The sequence below is a fragment of the Cibotium barometz genome, chromosome 45 (assembly GCF_041138505.1).
Source record: "Cibotium barometz isolate CiBa-2024 chromosome 45, ASM4113850v1, whole genome shotgun sequence".
Lineage (NCBI taxonomy): Eukaryota > Viridiplantae > Streptophyta > Polypodiopsida > Cyatheales > Cibotiaceae > Cibotium > Cibotium barometz.
Genome location: NC_141090.1, coordinates 15,478,656 through 15,491,421, shown reverse-complemented (window position 1 = coordinate 15,491,421; position 12,766 = coordinate 15,478,656).

Sequence of the window (12,766 nt, the reverse complement as noted above, 5' to 3'; positions counted from 1 at the left end):
GCACCGGTGGTTGGAGTGCACCGGGCGGCGAGCTGGAGGGCACCAGCGGTTGGAGCGGCTAGAGCACACCGATGGCCGGAGGGTTGGAGGTGATGGTGGGAAGCTCTTGGTGGAGTGTGGAGGACCTGGCTTCCCGTCCACACCTATCATCCCCATACCAAATACTTCTCAATCGACACATAATCTAGTTCCCATTTATTAGAACCCAATACCGAGAGGTATGTATAGAGTGCCCACCAATGCCATACTTAGCTCTAATATTATCACCCCAACTGGTTTCTCCTAGAAACCTATGAGTCACATTCATATGGATATCTAGAACAACGTCCATCCATTGAGGCCTTCTTATTTGAAGCTATGGTGTCACAAAGAGAAAGACTTCAATAACATGTTATACATGCCACCTCTTCAATGTTTTCATTTGCAAGCAAGGGCCCACACCGTGTTTCTCAACACCAAGTACATCCCCATCACAAATAGTTTCTCTTAGAAATGCTTCGGTGTACAACTATACTGGGTGACTTTGCCAGTGGACTTGGAGAGTCGAGAGAAGTAACCTTATTATGCACAATGGTTAACATTATCCTCATAGAGCCATCACACCGTGTTTCTCATTATCCTCATAGAGCCATCACACCGTGTTTCTCATTATCCTCATAGAGCCATCACACCACCAAGTACCCTAACTACATCCCCATCACACTAGTTCCTCTTAGAAATGCTCCGGTACAACTGTATTGGGTGACTTTGCCAGTGGACTCGGTTAGTTGAGAGAAGTAACCTTATTAAACACAATGGTTAACATTACTCCTACAATTTTTGATCAAAGCCTGATTACACTCCATGTAATTCATTTTTATGTAAAACTACGCTAAGCGCTTCATATATAAAAGATATGGGATGACCGAGCTTATGACACGTAATGCCGGCTATGAGCTATAAAGCCTAGGTGTACAAAGAGCTAGAGAACTAGTTTTGGGCCCCCAATTGTTAATGGGTAGCCGATCATTATAAAAAAGGAGTTCATGTATATAAGTGACTTAAGGAAATATAAAAAGGATACAATCCCACATTTGAGTCTTCTTCGTCTTCTCTATTACTCTCTTGTGTGGTTATGGTGGTTAACTTGTGTTTTGATGCATGCTTTCTTGCTTGATTGTGAGCGTGTGCTTGTAGGTGATGGTATTTACCTTCTCTCCCTTCTCTTCTTCTCCATCTCTCTTCTCTCTTTCTCTCTCCTTGCATACATGAAGGCATTGAGATAGGAGTTCAGCTTTCCATAGCTCTTTCTCTCCTTTCTCTACCTAGGAAGTGGAAGCTCCACTTGGGTGACAAGTGGTTGTGGAGTGAGCCCCTAGCGGCTTCAAATTGAGGAGTTAATCCTCATCGGGTTGGCTAAGTGCATGTTCCCAAAACAACTCTTGTATCTTCTCGTCTATTCTTCTCTTCTCATGCAAGGTGAATGTTCATTTAGGTGAACATCTTTGGCGCCACTGCTAGAAGGGATAGCACTTAGATTAGGGTCCTTCACAATCTCTTCCTAAGTTAGATACTTATCTCGCCCGGATGGAATGCAAATCCACCGGTTGTAGGAGTTTGGTATGAGTTGCTTGTTTGATTTGTGTTCTTTTTGCTTTTGTTTTTCTTTGAACAATGGAGTTGGAATGGAACATTAGGAGTAATAGGAGCTTTGAAGGCTACATTGAAGGTGGAAGTAACAAGTAAGTGCCCTAATTTTGCCATTGATTCCATTGATTTTTGGTTTTGTTTTTCAAGTAGATAGAAAAATTGCATGTTTGCTTAGTTACACCATTAATCCTAGGATATTAGGTTAAACTAGACATTCCTTGCATCATTAGGCAGCTTAGGACGAGCCTAACCTATGCTTAAAAGAAAACCTTAAAAAATCATCATCAAGGGGAAAAAATCAGGGGAAAACAAGGCACAACCTAGTCTCGGGTTGCAATTCTTAGAAGTGAATGCCCATTCCTTCATAGAGGAACAACCGTACCTTCCTTAGCCATACCTGTTCACTTCCATTTTGAGAATCTCTTCAAATCTATTCCATAAATGGGAGTAATGGGCATTAAAAGAGCATAAATGTTTTGCAATTGAATCTATTAGGAGAATATTGAGAGGTGGTTTCCAAAGATATGTCATTCAGTGCTATTAAGACACCTGTCTACTAGTTTGTGAGTGAATGTCTGTACCTTCACAGATGTACGCTTGTTCCTCCTCAACTTATGAGTGAACAACTGTACCTGAGACAAGCCCACGACCATACCCCCAACACTAAACATCCTTTTTCCACGCTATCCATGGTCGTACTTTCTCCAAATCGAATGTCTGTTCCTTTATGGAAGAATGCTTGTTCCTCAAACTATCCACCATGACCACAACCTTCTAGACTAACAAGCGTCCGTTCCTTCACGAGGGAATGCTCGTTCCTCCCCAACATACCCACACCCATACCCAGACACTTAAGAATGTTCATTCCTTTTAGTAAGATAATGTCCGTCCCAAAATCTTGCCCATGATCATACCCCCATGTTTGAGAAGACGAACGGTCGTAGCTCTTGTTAAGCCATGCCCATACCCACATAGATGAACGCTCGTTCCTCTGAGAACAAACAATTTTTCCTAACTTCCAGAGGGAAAAAATCTACTTGTTCTACAGTGTGATTTTACACCTTCACTCAACACATTCATGCACCTAAGCTTAGGGAAATTATTACAAAACAACCCATTATTTGATGATACCGAACCCTTATATGCCCAATCTCTTGCTAGATCTAATCCATCAACGGTCAACACTGCATGGACCTAGATAGTATTGGTCTTTGATATAGCACCATTGAAAGTGAAGAGCGCCCAAGCATGGGATAAACCACCCTTGACTTAGAGGCAGGTGGATTAATCCCCAGTGTATGGACAAGCCATTATCTCAAGAGCAAGCCTTAAGATTCCCCGCACATTCATAAAGAAGTCTTACCTCAAGATTAGGGAGATTTATCCAGGGAAACATGCAATCAGAAGAGTTCCATCCTCGGGAAACAAGCATGGAATGCCAACCTAAGAGAATTATCACACTCCCGAGGGATCCAAGATCGGAGGTGGGACAGGGCCCACATAACCTAATCTAAACCAATCGAAAAGTCTATGGAGCTATGTGGATTGCCTTGCCGACATATTCACTTCAAGAACCTAGACTAGTGCCAAGTCTAGGTCAAGAACCAAGTAACATAGGCCTTGAAACCTCGTACCAAGGGGGGGGGAGATATTCCACCCGGAGCACCCTAGCCAACACATGGCACCCATGTATAGTAACTACCCACATGATGAGGCTAGTCAACCTCATCTTTATCCCAAGAGAGAACTAGTGTGGTGCCCGATTTGTCAAGCAAACCACACTAGTATGGAGTGTCCACATTTGAGACCTAAACAAACTCTCTGTTGCTGCGCTTACTGTCAGAGATAGGGAACTTATGAAACATCAAACTGCTACCACTAAAGAGCTGCTCAAGCCAAGCCCTTACCACACAGGCCTTATTGCCTAATCATCCAAGGCAAGGTGCTTGCTTTGCCAGCACCTACACATCACAATGCACCTCAACATGGCCATGAAGTGGCCTAGTGAGGTATCCTCAGGGTACCCGATGTACCCTTGCCACCTCCAATCCTTCCACCACAATCTGTGTTACCTTGAGTAACCCTCGTTCACTTTTATTGACCTTGACATAAATTTTCAAAGAAGGTGGGAGAGGTGACTAACAACACCGTTTTTGAGCCCCCTCAACCAAGTAGCCCACCCCCATAAATCATGAGTCATTTTGTGATGGAGAGTGAGTACATGTACTTCGTATACCTAGGAGTCACAACATCGCGGGGGCGGGGGTCAGACTTGAACAATATGTCTAAACAACCACCTATGCAATGCTATCACTATGCACGAGCTCATCGAATAGCTGAATATCCAATCAAGAAAGGGATCGCAAGTACTCTTGTGAGTACCCCGCCTTGAGTTCTTTATGCATAGGTTGTGGGATAGACCACATGTATAAGGATTTCCCATTGAGAATGGGTGTACTTGGAAAAGGAAATGATGTTGAACCAAGCACTAGCATCAACTTGTTGAGTGTTCAGGATGGCTTCATCCACACAATGCCTCTTAATGTAGTCACACAGATGTAAAGAAGGAGGAGAGCTACTGCTCATGTTGTCGCCTATCATTGAAGCATACACTTTGTGGAAGCAGGGAACCCTAGTACAAGCAAGGGTCTTGTCTTGCAAGTTCCTGAACAAGCACGGATAACTAAGCACACTCAAAAGAAAAGGGCCCACAAGGTCGGTAAGGGAGATAGCCATGTCACTATAAAAAGTGGATTTGACAAAGGGACAACTACAAATGTGTCATCTTCCTCATTTGATGAGAAGAGAAGATACTACCTTCCATCTCTCAAGCAAGGGAGCAGATAAACCCTGATCGCCTACCCAAGAAGTTGGCTGAATACCCAAACCACTTGAGGAGAAAGGTAGGCTAAAGGCTGCTCAAGAGCTAGTCAAGGAATGTCAAGCTCAATTAGAGGAGGGACCTTAGGTAGTTCAGGCTGCAGGAAGTTCCTTGATGCCTAAAATAGAACCAATTGATGAAACCCATGAGCTAAACAAGGATTTAACTGCCAAGTACTCTTTGGGGATCTCCCTTAAGAGGTTGAACCAGAACCCGTAGTAGCAGTTCCACATCAGGTGGATCCTGTTGTCTGCTTAAGGGATGTCCAAGTTAAGTGTAATGCTAACATCACATACACATGTATACTAGTAGGTGTAGATACACATAGTTCTCATTTTTACAAAATGGCCACCTAAGTTTGGGTGTGTGGCCACTTATAAGTTTTTTTATAAATAACAATGTAAGGAATGAGAACACACACTTCCCTTGGGCAGTCTTAGAGCTCTTGTGATCTCTTGCTCTTATCCTCTTGCTAGAGTATGTGAGAGTGTGTGTGTGTGTGAGTTTCTTGCAGTAGGTTATTGGGTTGCATCACCATAGCTATGGATCTATGAGTGGGTATGTCCAAGAGAATCAACACAAACACCATTCGGTGACAAGCGATGGAAGGTAAGTTTGCACTAGCTACCTAAGTTTGGGTGCGCGGCCACTTATAAGTTTTGTATAAATAACAATGTAAGGAATGAGAACACACACTTCCCTTGGGCAGTCTTAGAGCTCTTGTGATCTCTTGCTCTTATCCTCGTGCTAGAGTATGTGAGAGTGTGTGTGTGTGTGAGTTTCTTGCAGTAGGTTATTGGGTTGCATCACCATAGCTATGGATCTATGAGTGGGTATGTCCAAGAGAATACACAAACACCATTCGGTGACAAGCGATGGAAGGTAAGTTTGCACTAGCTACCTCTCTAAATGGTTGGAGAGCCTCCCTTGGGAAGCTCTAAATGGATTTCCCTTGTATCCCCATGACAAATAAGTTGTTTCATCTCTTTCTCGCTTGTTGAGCCTTTCATGGGTGTGTGCATAATGGCATTGTTTGAGTTTTCTTGAGAGTGTGGTGAAACAAGTTTATTAACATTGGTGTCGCTACTGAGGAGGTAAGGGCTCAAATCTTAGTTGTTCTTGCTTATACTGAGGAGGTAAGGGCTCAAATCTTAGTTGTTCTTGCTTCTAGTGCTTTTCTCTTGTATTTTCTTCCATTTTTGCCCATTTTGTATGTATAACAGAGTGGATAAGGTAAGATAAGGAAGGGAAAAAGGAAGAGATAAGGTTGGTTGGTTTTGTATTTGTTTTGATTTTTGTTATGTGGGTTTTTTTTCTTGGTTAATGTGGATTTAGTGTGTGGGATTTGTTATGTTTTTGTGTGGTTTTTGTGTCGATTGAGTTCTCTGTAGAAAAATGAAAAAATAAATTTGTTTTTCATTTTTGAAGGTCCATAATAGTGGACTTATTTAACCCCAAATTATGTTTTTTGGCTTTAATTCTACCACTAGATTAATATATTAACTATTAGCATTGAATTTGCATCATTATAGTAGCATCTAAACTTGCATTTGTATTAATATTGGGTGAAATATGATTTTTTGTTTTTTAGCTTAAAGCCCATTTACAGAGTGCTTAGTTAATCCAAAATTGGATATTTAGCATAAAAACTAACTAATTAATCCATATACCAGTTAATAGCTTTGCATTCTAAGCATAATAGATGCATTTAGACTTACATTTCATACATTTTGCATTAGATTAAGTATTTACTAATTACTCTATAAAGAGAGATCAATGAGTTTACTCTCTAAATAAGTCAATTAATAAGACTCTAATCCAAAACCCAAGCTTGGATCTAGAATTTAGACACCTAAATTGAGTTATTTCAAGCCTTAAAACCATGTTTGACCACTCTTGAAATTTTGAGGTAATTAACTCAATTTAACCATGTTTGATCACTCTTGAAATTTTGAGGTAATTAACTCAATTTAATCATGTTTAGGGCTTCTCTTGAATAGATTTAGAGTTTTTAATTTTTTCTAATTGATCTTTATCCATTCCATGTACTATTGAGGGAGTTGGAAGCTATTTTGCTGGTTTTAGTCACTCTGTAAGCTCTACAGTGAGGAGAAATTGGCATGTAGAAGCTCTTAAACCTCCAACCAAGCATCCGATCTTGTATCCAGGGACACATTCAGAATTAGCTCGACACATTCAGAATGTTGGAGTGGTTTTGGCTTGATTTTTGGATTAACTGTAGGGGCTTGTGGATGAGCTTCTCGTATTCTTGGCAAGCATACTCAACAACCACTACTATGATAAGTAGTGGGTAAGTGTCCTAATCTATTATATTTGCAAGGAAAGAATTTAGTTTGAGGGCATACAAACCCCCTCAAACACTGCTTCTCCTTTATAAAGATTTTAGATTCAAGGCAAGTCTCATCTTTTGGTGAGCAAGGTGGAGTTCTTGGGTTGCCTAAGATCATCTCCAAGTGCTAGCAACTCAACCAAAGCTGTGAGGGCTTAATCAACGAGAGTCTCAAGCCATGGTAAGTATGGTAAGGCTCTTGTACTCTCATATTCTTTAGCAACATACTCTTTTGGGTCACTGTTGCAAGTCATATTGTGTCTACACTTGCACTTGGTAAAGAACCAACATGCTGCTAAAGTTTGGAAATGAAATGTTGATCCTTTGATAGAGGGGATGGAGTAGAAGGAGTAGAGGCTTTGTTAGAGAGGGCTTTTGATGGAGAAGGCACGTCTTCAATTAAAGGAGCTGTCTCACGGGAGTAAGCTAGTAGCCTTTTGTGGTGATCATCATATTCAGCGTAGGATTCTCTTTGTTACAAAAAATGGTAGTACCATCTCCATGTTGTGAACTTTCAATTTTGGAAGCAAAAATCCATTCATACCCACCTTTAAATGAAACTAAGATTTGACCATTTTTTTGTCAACAAAATTGGAGGGACATGCTCTCGAAGAGGTTATGGAAATGAAATATTGATCCTTGATATAGAGGATGGAGTAGGAGTAGAGGCTTTATTAAAGAGGGCTTTTGATGGAGAAGGCACATCTTCAATAAAAGGAGCTTTCATGGGAGTAAGCTAGTAGCCTTTGTGGTGATCATCATAGAGATTATTCAGCGTAGGATTCTCTTTGTTGCCAAAAAATGGTACTACCATCTCCATGTTGTGAACTTTCAATTTTGGAAGCAACAATCCATTCATACCCACCCAAAATTAAAGTTTTCATCCAAAATCATGGCATATACATGTCCTTAGTGAAAGGAATGTGAGCTTGCAATGGCCTAATAAATCTCATAGTTCAAAGTTCATGAGATTGTCTTCATGTCATGGGTAGATTTGAGCTTGTACTATTTTTATTTCCATGACCACTTTAAATCTAGCTTTGATGTTAGGAAGCTTTTGATTAGGTTCAAGCATTGGAGGTTTTAATTCTTTTAAGGGCTCCTCTTTGCACAAGAACATTAACATTGTGAACGTCTTCTTAGGAGTTTCTAAGATAATAAGTTGTTTGGATTGATCAACTAAATGCGTTACCCATCTAGATGCCACCGACTAAATGATGGATTGATCAACTAAATGTTGTACCCATCTAGATGCCACCGACTAAATGATGGATTGATCAACTAAATGTTGTACCCATCTAGATGCCACCAAGGATGATTTCACCCTCAAGTGCATCAAAGGTTACATCAAAATCCCATTCCACAATTTCACCTATTATGAGAACAATTTACATGAAATAGCCCAAGACTTCAAATATACTCCCCACTAGTAACTAGCATAGTAATGCATCTAGGGAGAGCATTGTTGATTTGCCTAAGGTTCCGAGGACATAACATTGTAGCATAAGGGCTAACTAATTATGTTTTCCATTCTCAACAATCCTTCCCCACTACTAGGAGAGGCTTAGATCCCATTGATTGGTTCATGTTAGTGTTAGTAGTCGATGATGCAAGAGTTGATGCACCTACTCCTTGTATTAGGGACTAAATCTCAGAGTTCCCAAAATGAACTCAATCCAACAATCAATGCTCTCTTGGCATTTGGCATAGAATCAAAAGCATATCCTCATTGCATCATACATTGACCAATGGCATATTGCATGTAAACTTTGTGCCAATGAAACAATGTAATCTTTGTGTCGATGAATATTGAGTGTTGATGGAGAGCTTTGCTTGCTAATCTCCTAGCCAAGCCTTCCAACCCCCTTGGCGAGTATTCGCAAGCCAAGGGTTGGAGCCAAGTCTTTGCGCTAGTACCTAATCCTATGATGTACCACTTTTCCAAGGCAATCATGGCACATCGGATTTAAAAAATTCTCCCCCTAGCCTCTCCACCATATGCCAAGTTACTCTCACACATTCTAGATTCAATTGGATGAAATATGGGGTACAAAGTGATGTGATAGGTGTTATTTGAACTTCAAAGATGTAGGTAGGATGACTTACAATTGCTTTGCATGAACTCATGCACAATCCATCATTTAATTAACATGTACTTACGCTATACTTTCCCTTCCCAAGATCAATTATCCAAACAATATCAACACCAATGCAATAATCAAGGTGAAGCAAATAGCATGTGGATTACATTCCCAAGCATATAGATGGCTTGAATGTCACACCAATGATTGAAGAAGCATCAAATGATTCCAACGGCATCCAATAGTATATGGAATTGATCAAGAACTCACAAACTTGAGAAGCATAGCTTGATCATTGGTCCATTTGAAGCATTAGCTTGTTTAATGACACCATTAGTGTACCTAATGATGATTAGACAAGGCTAATGGCAAGTTGAAGTGGCCAATGTTAAGAAATTAGGGTTTCTTGAAAGAAATACCAAAATCTCAAGTGGAGATTCAAGAAATCCAAAAAATCAACCAAGAAATACAAGGGAATGCTTAGCAAATGTTAAAGTGTTACCAGGAAGCCATAATCTTGAATGTTGGTAGAGGAATGTCCTTGCCTTGATAAAAAATGTGGAACTCTATTTGTAGCTTTGTATAGAGTCCATGGGCTTCATTCCTCAAGAAATAGAGCTCCAAACTGGTAGGAATTGTTGGAAGAATATATTGCTAAGCCTAGGAAAACATTTAGGACTTGTATTAAGCTTGTATGCGGTGTTAAATAGTGATTTTGCTGCCCAACTTGGAGAAAACAACCGCCATCCTGCCTACATTTCCCTTGATTAAAACCCTAACTAATGTTGCCCAAGAATCATTACTAAACCTTGGCTAGATGCTTGGTAACATGTATATGAAGTTTGAACAAGAAATTTTATGAAACCTATGAGATTCTAGGGTTTTCTTTTGAAGCACAAGAGGGGCTGAAAGTTTTGCAGCTTTCCATGATGAAATTTGGGGAAAATAGGATCAACGAGAAGCTCTGATACCACTGCAATGAACTAGCATTGATAACCCAAGGCATGGAGTGATAACATGGGTGTAGGACCACCATCCATGAGCATGAAGAAGGGCAAGATTGCCATGAAAGCTTCTTAGCTTGTAATTTGGACTAGTATGAGTTAATTGTGATTAGCAGTTCACATTGGCCTATATACCATGACCCCCTTTTTATACATACTTATTAATGTCCATTCTACTTGGCCTTTGGACCATAAGCCTATATTCCTCAATTACACTTGGTCCCTTGGCCCAATACAACTTATGCTTGGCCCTTGGCCTCATGTATGCAATTTGTGTCCACACTTATGTGTCCATCGCTTTGTTACATACCCATAGACCCATTCCTCCTCAACAAATACCGAGCAAGGCACCTCATTAAAAAGGCTTCCCCCTACTAACAATTGATTGTGGGACAACTCTACAAGTAAGGGAATGACATAATCATAAGATACTGTATCTGCGAAGATGAATATGTCTTCATTTTAACGCAGGCCCACTCCGTCAGTGTCGGAGGACAGTGTCGGAGGACACTTCATTAGAAGATATCACTGCTCACAAAGTCCTCATAGCAGTAGGGCTATGGTGGCCCCAAACTTAATGATAGATACGGAAGAATATGTCAAACGATGCAACGAATGCCAAGTGGAAATCCCATGCCCTTGAACCTTGTCGTGTCTTCACAATTATTTGAGAAGTGGAGCATTGATTTCATAGTACGTCCGGCGACAGTGGCTCGATACATCAGAATGGCGGCTACATAATATTGTTCTAAATGGGTCAAAGATAGGGTGACAATGGCACAAATTTTGTCAATCAAGTGATACATTCTTATTACAATAATTCCTACTTACCCACCCCTATTATCCCCATGCCAATGGCCAAGCCAACATCATAAATAAAGTTCTTTGTGCCAACTTGACCAAAACAGCTGAGGCCAGCCAATGATTGTTGGGAACAAAAACTGCCTACTGCCTGCTGCACTCTAGGCATATCGCACCTCCTATAGGATAGCCACAAACGCGACACCCTTCAATTTAATGTATGGTATTGAAAGTGGTCATGCCTATGGAGTTTGGTACCTATCTTGAGAATTGTGGTACAAGAAAAACTCACAGGAAATGTCCTAGTCTCTCACCTTTTTGAACTTGAAAGGCTCAATGAAACACATCTCCTTGTTGTATACAATATGATAGTAGAAAGATTGAGGCGTAAACAATGTTTGACGACCAATTCATAGGCAAACAAATAAGTGAGAGAGAAAAGTTCCTCATCTACAACATGAAAAATCACAAAAAGAAATTTAAATTCAAAGGATTAAGTTCCGAGTCAAACTGAAATAACCTCGCATGGTGCAGTGTGCATAGAAACACTCGAAGGCCTCTCCCCACTATGAATACCCAATTGCCTCATGAATCCTCATCAATAGCCAACTCTACAGCTACCTAAACTTGCATCAAAGAAGCCGCCACTGCTGCTAACCCCACTACCAAGGCTAACCCCACTACTAAGACTAACCCCACTAACAAGGCTAACCCACTCAGGTATAACTTTGGCCCCGAGGCACACAAGGTAGTAAGAAGTCTTGCCCATGGGTGCCCAAGAAGCTCCTTGCAGCCCAAGGATATTATGAAGGTGCTTCAACTTTGTGGATTCCCCACAGATCTACTTCCCAAACTCATGCCCTCGCAAAACCGTCTCCTCATACCTCTTGAGATATGAAGGTGCTTCAACTTTGTGTATTCCCCATAGATCAACTTCCCAAACTCATGCTCTCTCAAAACCATCTCCTCATACCTCTTGAGACGACCCCTAATTTGACAACCACAAGCCCATAAGGTATAGGAGAACCTTTGGCAAAAACCTTCCACAAAGCTAAACCAACCTCTGCCTCGCTCCGCAATGACTTACAAGTGGATCCCTAGGCCTCTACTCCAAGATCAAAACTTCTATGAAGGCAATCAACAAATTTTGGTCCCTCGACAACCCAAGTACACCATTTCTACCCCCATGATCCCAAAACTACCAACATTTCAATGGAAGCTGAAGATAGCCTTCCATGGCTACCACCACTGCTATACTGCATAGGACAAAGGGAAAGAAAAACTTTACATTAGGGCTAAAAATGCCTTAAAAAGGGTCCTTTACTAATCTCGTGATTAAGAAAAGAGCCAAAGAGAGTGTGCCACGTGCACAAGAATATGGTATTCTTGTCTCCTCTACTTTGGAGGTAGTAGAGTCCATTTCGAGCTTTTTTTCTCTAATTTAGCCAAAATCTCTATATTCAGACCGATTGTGGTGGTCCCTAGGATTCGTTATATTGACAATATCTATCAAAAGATTTGAAAAAAGATGGCATGTAGTTAATGTGGAAATTTTTGAAGTTTGGACAAACTACCTCCAATATTCCTTTTGGTGCCCATACCATTTTCATTCTTCTTCTCAACGTCTAGAAGCTCTCATCTTCTAGCTCTCTCTCATCTCTTTTTCGACCTCACTAAGCTTCATTGCATCTTCTAGCTCTCTCTCATCTCTTTTTTGACCTCATTGAGTTCCATTGTTTCATTCTCTTGCTTCTATTCTATATGGAATCCATAGGACGTCCTTCTCATTCAATAAACTCTTGTGTCGTACACAACAAAAGGGATGATAGAACTTGGGAACCCAAGAGTTTCACTGTAAACGACTGGGTTACTATGTTGCCCTCATGCAAGGGATCTCACAACGTGAAAAAAACAAAAAGAGAGGATACAAAATACCATTGGAAGGGATGCATTGCTGCTCTCAAGGTCACATTTGAAGGCTGGATTGCTTAGGTCCAACATGTTTACATGGCAAAGGATA